The following is a 6645-nucleotide window of genomic DNA, read 5'->3' on the forward strand; positions in this document are numbered from 1 at the left end:
CGTGCAACAACTTTTTTTTTTAGTTGTCAAAAGTACTTTTTGCAGCAATAGTTAATACTATATGGCAACAAAATTGAATTTTTGGCAACAAAAAGAAAAAAAATCATTTTTAAAAGATTCATCATATATGCCAACAATAAAACTAAGTTGTTGCCAAATATTGATTTGCCAACTATATCATTTTTATTGCCAAAAGCGCTGTTGCAATTTTTATACTTTCTTGTAGTGGTATTATTTTGCAAAGGTTTAATCCAGTTGAGCCCAGAGGATTTCCTTAAATAACAGCTATAAACAAAGGTTTATTCTAGTTGAGTCTTGGCTGCCTATAGACAGATAATGGTTACACCTCAATTTCAAACCAGTCTAGATCAACTCTATGTAGAAGAGTTTTAACAAGATTTCATTTTCAATTATTTTGCAAGAAAACTTTTTGTTTCACTTTATTTCATCTTCTCCGTTCTTGTTAGCAATTGTGACTTTTAGCACCCAAAATCAGGCAATCTGCTAAACAAAACCTTTGTTTTTTTTTTTTGAAGGTTACATTTTCTTTGCACATTCAAAATTTAATGGTCCGGGCCTGTTATGGACCAAACGCCGCCTGGAGCAAAGTGGTGGAATGAAAGAATACATTATAAATCAGGCTTATCGCTCAGTTTTGTTTCCAAAATTTTCTCTAACATCTTTTCTTCTTTATGTGAAATCATCAGACCAGCAATCTTTGAAGGGGTTTGAGTAGAATAAGTAGAATTGAAGTAAGTGTTTCATAGAAGCGTAATTGGATATTTAGGACCTTATGCAAGAGAGAAGAAAAAAGAGGAAGAGAATTACATAGTTGAGACCCGAAATGTCGGGTAGCTCGAGAAGTAATTACACTGGTAATTTGGAGCCGACATTTATAGTGGAATAGGGACAGCTCGTAATGGACGCGATCTTGCAAGTGTAATGCCAAACTTTTCTTCCACATCCAAATTTTCTGGTGCAATATCTCCTTCAGGTTTTCAATCAAATGAATTCAACAATGAACCCAACATTACACAAAGTGTCTTGGTTGCCAGAGGTAACCCCGGGCAAATTCTTCTACCAACACCAAATGAAATGAGTTCAAAATCTTGGCCACGAACATCCATTTTCGAACCCCAAAATCTCTCTGGCTTAAATGCCAGAGGATCCTCCCATATAGTTGGATCACGGCCTATTGACCATACATTCACTAACACTTGAGTCTTTTGGAACAAAATAGCCACATGCCTCGACATCTTGATCTACCTTTCGAATCAAAAAGGAACTGCTGGGTGCATCTGCAAAGTTTCTTTCGGTATGCACTGCAAATAAGGGAGACTACCGACATTGGCTGCTTCTATTGCCCTGCCTTTGCCAATAATTTCTGCAAGCTCAACTTTAGCTTTTCTCATGACCGCTACCATCGCCCATTCTAATAAGTTGTATCGGTTCCCGTTTGGTCATGCAATATAACTAAATCTATGGGATACCAAGATTGATAAATTGGAAATTAGTACTTACAATGTGATAAATCAGGGTCACATTCTGTCTAAATTGATGGCTATTTATAAGATATTTATAAATTAGATAGGAGTAAATTTTTAAGGTAGCAAGTATATAGTGGATCCTTTTATAATTCTAAGGCAGTCAATAATGTATATTATTTTCAACATAAACAAAACAACATGCAGGACATACGACTATAGTTTTATTAGTTCTTCTTCCCTGAAATCCAGTAACATACACTAATAAAGAAAAGAAGTCGAAAGTACCACGCATAACCGTTCTACGTGGTTTCTGTCGACTGCCTGAGGATCTTCTTGGCTAATAATTAACATAACATCGAGAACGTCGACATCAGTGCTACTGCTATTTGGTTATTTCTTCCTTTGCTTCAATTGTTCATCCATCAATCCCTCAATCTGCTGAAGCAACTTACCAAAATACTTGCATGTGTGTCGCCTTATTGCTTGAGGATCAATCGTTTTCAAGACGGGGAAATAATCAGCCAAATTGGGCTTACCGGCTTCTTCCGTGATATTCGACACCACATTCTTGAATTTTTTACGTGAATTTGCATAAGGATCCACTACATCTTTTGAAAAAATAGTATTTGAAAGTAAATTCATAGAGGTCTCAAAAGCAGCTTGCCCTATATTCACTGCCTCACCATTCTGGCTACACCCACGGCAATATGCAATTAAAATCTTGGATCTTTCGGGACCTAAGAACAGAGGTGACAAAATCACCTTTTTAATAACTCCTCCAATCTATCAAATCTAAATGGGTTGAGTTATACTCAATCTGTCCCAATTTATGTGATACAGTTCGAATTTCTAGAGTCAAAACTTCTTTATTTTGATGTGAATTCGGACATGCAATCTTTAAGTTTGTTGAAAAATAATTTACATATTTAGAAATTACATAAAAAGTGCTATAAGTCACAATAATAAACAATTTAAAATATTTCAAGGGCATACAAATAAATCACAATCAATTTTTTTTATTTATTTGACTCTCAAAAAATGAAAAGTATCACATAAATTATGACAGAGAAAGTAATATGTTTGTTGACAGAATCTAAGGAGTTGAACTTGAAATGATCCATCATATTATGGGATCAAAATAGAGTAACAGGATGGATCAAAACGCTACCTAAACTCAGCCATACAAAACAAATTTGGAAATATACTTATATAAATTTGGAAAAACCTCCTAAGTTTTTTTTTTTTTTTTTTTTTTTTTTTTTTTTAAAGCTGAAGTAACTAGAACACCCCTAAATTTGGCACGAATTGAACTTCAGTCCCCAAACTATTGCTGCACTTCAAGATACCCCTAAGCTTGGCTAACTGGGTTTTAATACACCCCCGCGTAGACATGCCACGGCAAGTGGAATGCACTCGCCGTCCACTTGGCATTTTCGTCCTATGTGACCTCCACATAGATAAATTGTTTTTTTTATTATTATTTTTATAAAAAACCGGACCAATGGAATATTTATTTAATCTTGAATTTGATTTTAAAAAATTGAAAAATCTAGAGTTTTAATTAAAATATCTGTAAAAAATGGATTTAAAAAAAAATGAAAACTTGATTTTTTCTTTTAAAAGTGTCCTAAAAAATCTAGATTTTCATGATTCTTTTAAGACGCTTCTTTAAAAAAGAATTGGAAAACAGTGGATTAAAATTGGAGTTTTACACAAATATGGAAAAACTGATTTTTTTTTAAAATGTGGGAAACCCTTTAAAAAAAAAAAAATAATCCCAGAAAATTAGATTTTTTAAATCTAGAAAAACATTATCGGTTTTCCACTTTATTATTAAGAAAATCAGTATCCCAGATTTTAAAAAAGTCTAGGTTTTTAATCAAAAATTCAATTTTGCAGATTCTTTTATAGAAAAATGGGTTTATTTAGTTTTTCAGATTTTAAAAAAGTCCGATTTTTTTAATTAAAAAAATCAATTTTCTAGATTTTTTTTAAACTAACGGGTTTCGCACATTTAAAAAAAAAAAATCAGTTTTCAAGATCTAAAAAGTTCCAGATTTTAAAAAAAAAAAATCCAGTCCAGATTTATTTTTAAAAAATGGGTTTTCACATTTTTTTAAAAAAAATAGTTTTTTCTGATTTTTAAAAAATATACTTTTTAAGTTTTCTTTGATGTGGCACCTCTCACGCGCCTGTTGGTTTGTGACTACACTTGTTGTGCCATGTGGCAACTTGGGGGTGTATTAAAACCCAGTTAGCCAAGCTTAGGGGTGTCTTGAAGTGTAACAACAGTTTGGGGATTGAAGTTGCAATTCGTGCCAAGTCTAGGGGTACTGTTTTAGTAGTAAAATGTGGTGAATTAGTTTTCACATTTTTTTAAAAAGGCAATATATAAAGGATGGGAGATTGGTAGAGTTATGATAGCTTATTTGACTCATTTCGATCCGAGCTAACTTCGAGCAGATTAGATCATCACATGTTACTCCGTCTCAATGTGACGCCATTTGATTAGGCACCAAGTTTAAGAAATAAAGGAAAACTTTTAAAATTTGTGGTCCAAAACAAGTTTTAGATAGTTGTGTGGCTGTAAATCATAAAGATAAACTTAAATTGTTTCTAAACAAACTAAAAAAAAAAGTGTACCACATAAATCGGAACAGAGAGAGTAATTGATTTTACCCATAAAGTTTGCTTCACTCTACCTGAGATGTTGATTTGCATCAAGCCTGTTGCCAGAAAAGATACAAGAACTCAAGATTTTCCTTAGGCTTCTCCATCGATTATCGACTGTTAGCCATATCACGCAGAATTTGTAGTGATTTAGTGCATACATTGCATCTGGAATTGTTCTACTAGAAAAGGCCAAATCTTGCTTTTGTAACACTTCTTTAGCAACAACCTATTGAGATATAACCACTGTCGTTATTTGGTCTAACCTGAGGCTGATTATTGGTCCATACTTTGGAAAGTTTCCCAAGGGACTGATGAGGTTGACCACCAAGAAGAATATTGTGAAGATTTCCAATAAAGGGTAGGGGAATTGGTCCTAGTGGCAGTTTTTTGTTACATTTGTTGGTTATTGCTAGCCAACGAATGCATTGAAACAAAGTCCAGGCAAGTAGTAATCCATCTACTATGGCTACATCATCCATTCTTTACTTCTCTTCGCTGAACAAGCTATTATAGCCTTATAGGGTGCCTTACTTTATCTAGTGCTCACTTATGCGTTAGACGGTCTTTTTCTTAGCTTTATGCATTCAACATTCGAAACTCGGTGGCTCGACTAATTTCCCTATCAAGAGTTTTCTTATTTTCAAGACTTGAACTCAAATATTTCCTCCATTTCAAAACTAGTGATGTTTTTACCTTTTTATTTTGTTTCAAAATGAGTAGCGTTCCATAAAATTAAGAAGGTAGTACGTTTTTCTTTCTTCCAATTTTATTCTTATTTAAATAAGTGGACTTTTATATAACCGAGAAATCATTAAAGAGCTACTTCTTTTTCAAGGCATTTGATTAAGGGTAAGTTAGTAAAAACACTTCTTATTTTTCTAGAAGCAAGTAGTTTTCTTAAAGGGTGTGTCGAGGCAAAAAATTACACCACTTATTTTGAAAGGGAGGAAGTATTTTATTAAGGATGAAAGAATCTCATTAATTACATAAACTCCTTGATGGTAAATACAGGAGGTAATAATGCAACCTCCGTGGGTTTGTTTGGTGTTACTCCCTCCATCTCAAATTATCCGTCGTGGCTATTAAAAATAGTTGTCTCAAATTATTTGTCGATTTGAAAGTTCAAGGCTGAATTAATCATGTTTTCCTCATTTTACTCTTAGTAGAATTTTGTCATTAATGAAAATGATGCATAAATGAAGTAAACATTTAATGGAAAGAGATTATAACATAGACATAATTAAGGATAAAATAGAAACCATTTTTTTTCCACATTATTTGGAATTTTTAAAGTTGGAGTTGAAGATGCACTTGTATTTGGTTATAGTTTTTGCAAATAATATTTGATTGTTTGAATGTACTTTTTCTAAAACAAGAAACATGATTTATATCCTCCAATTTCTAAAATCTAGCAAAACCGCCCAACTTGACTATTTCACCCTGATAGAATATGTAAATATTCATTAGAAGATTTTGTAGTCTACTATTTTAGGTTAGCATATTTTGTATATTGTGTAATCTCCTATTTTAGGTTAGAATATTATTCTCCTATTTTGTATATAAACCGATTCAAGTAATGAAAGGAGACAAGGGAAAATATTTCTTACATGGTATCAGAATAGGGTTTCTTTCTTCTTCCTCCTTCCGCTACGCCCTAAATCCCTATTTTTTTTGTTTTCCTCCCTAAGCCGTCAGCCCCTTCTTTTTTCCCATGGCTGACGCACCAACCACCCCGGCTAAGCCCACGTTCCACCCGGCCCTCGCGGTCTCCAATATCAAGAATCACATCTCTGTTACTCTTGAGATGGAAAACTCACAATATGGTACATGGGCCGAGCTTTTCAAAATTCATGCTCGTTCTCACAAGTGGTCCTTCATCACATCATTCCTCCACCTATGGGTAAGGAGAAGCGGCTCCCAAAACTGATGAGGAAATTGAATTATGGACCACCATTGACGCCACCGTGCTTCAATGGATTTATTCGACGATTTCGAATGATCTGTTAAACACTATCCTCGAACCGGATGCTACTGCCATGGAGGCTTGGGACCGCTTACGTGATATCTTCCAAGATCATCAAACTTCTCGTGCGGTGACTCTTGAACAAGAATTCACGACGACTCGTATGGAGGATTTTCCCAATGCCTCCGCCTATTGTCAACGTCTCAAGAGCCTTGCCGATCAACTGAAAAACGTTGGGGCTCCCGTAACGAATAGCCGCCTTGTCCTTCAACTGGTCTCGGGTCTCACTGATGCATACAAAGGGGTTGGGACACAAATTCGCCATGCAAAGCCGCTCCCACCATTCACTGAGGCTCGGTCTTCTCTTGTTTTGGAAGAACGTGAACTTGCGGCTATGGTGTCTCACGGGTCTGGCTCGGCTATGGTGGCCTCTATCGACGACGCGCCCCTCCCCTCTAATAACTCAAGCTCACGCCGAGGGAAATCAAAAAATTCCCGTGGCCAAAATTCTGGAACTGGCCG

General features: G+C 35.0%; 1 pseudogene; it reads right to left on the bottom strand.

Annotated features, from left to right (window-relative positions):
- Window positions 1–399: 399 nt before the first annotated feature.
- Window positions 400–4639, bottom strand: LOC132060782 (geraniol 8-hydroxylase-like; annotated as a pseudogene).
- Between the last annotated feature and the right edge of the window lie 2006 nt (window positions 4640–6645).

This window comes from Lycium ferocissimum, chromosome 6, assembly GCF_029784015.1.
Source record: "Lycium ferocissimum isolate CSIRO_LF1 chromosome 6, AGI_CSIRO_Lferr_CH_V1, whole genome shotgun sequence".
Taxonomy (NCBI): Eukaryota; Viridiplantae; Streptophyta; class Magnoliopsida; order Solanales; family Solanaceae; genus Lycium; species Lycium ferocissimum.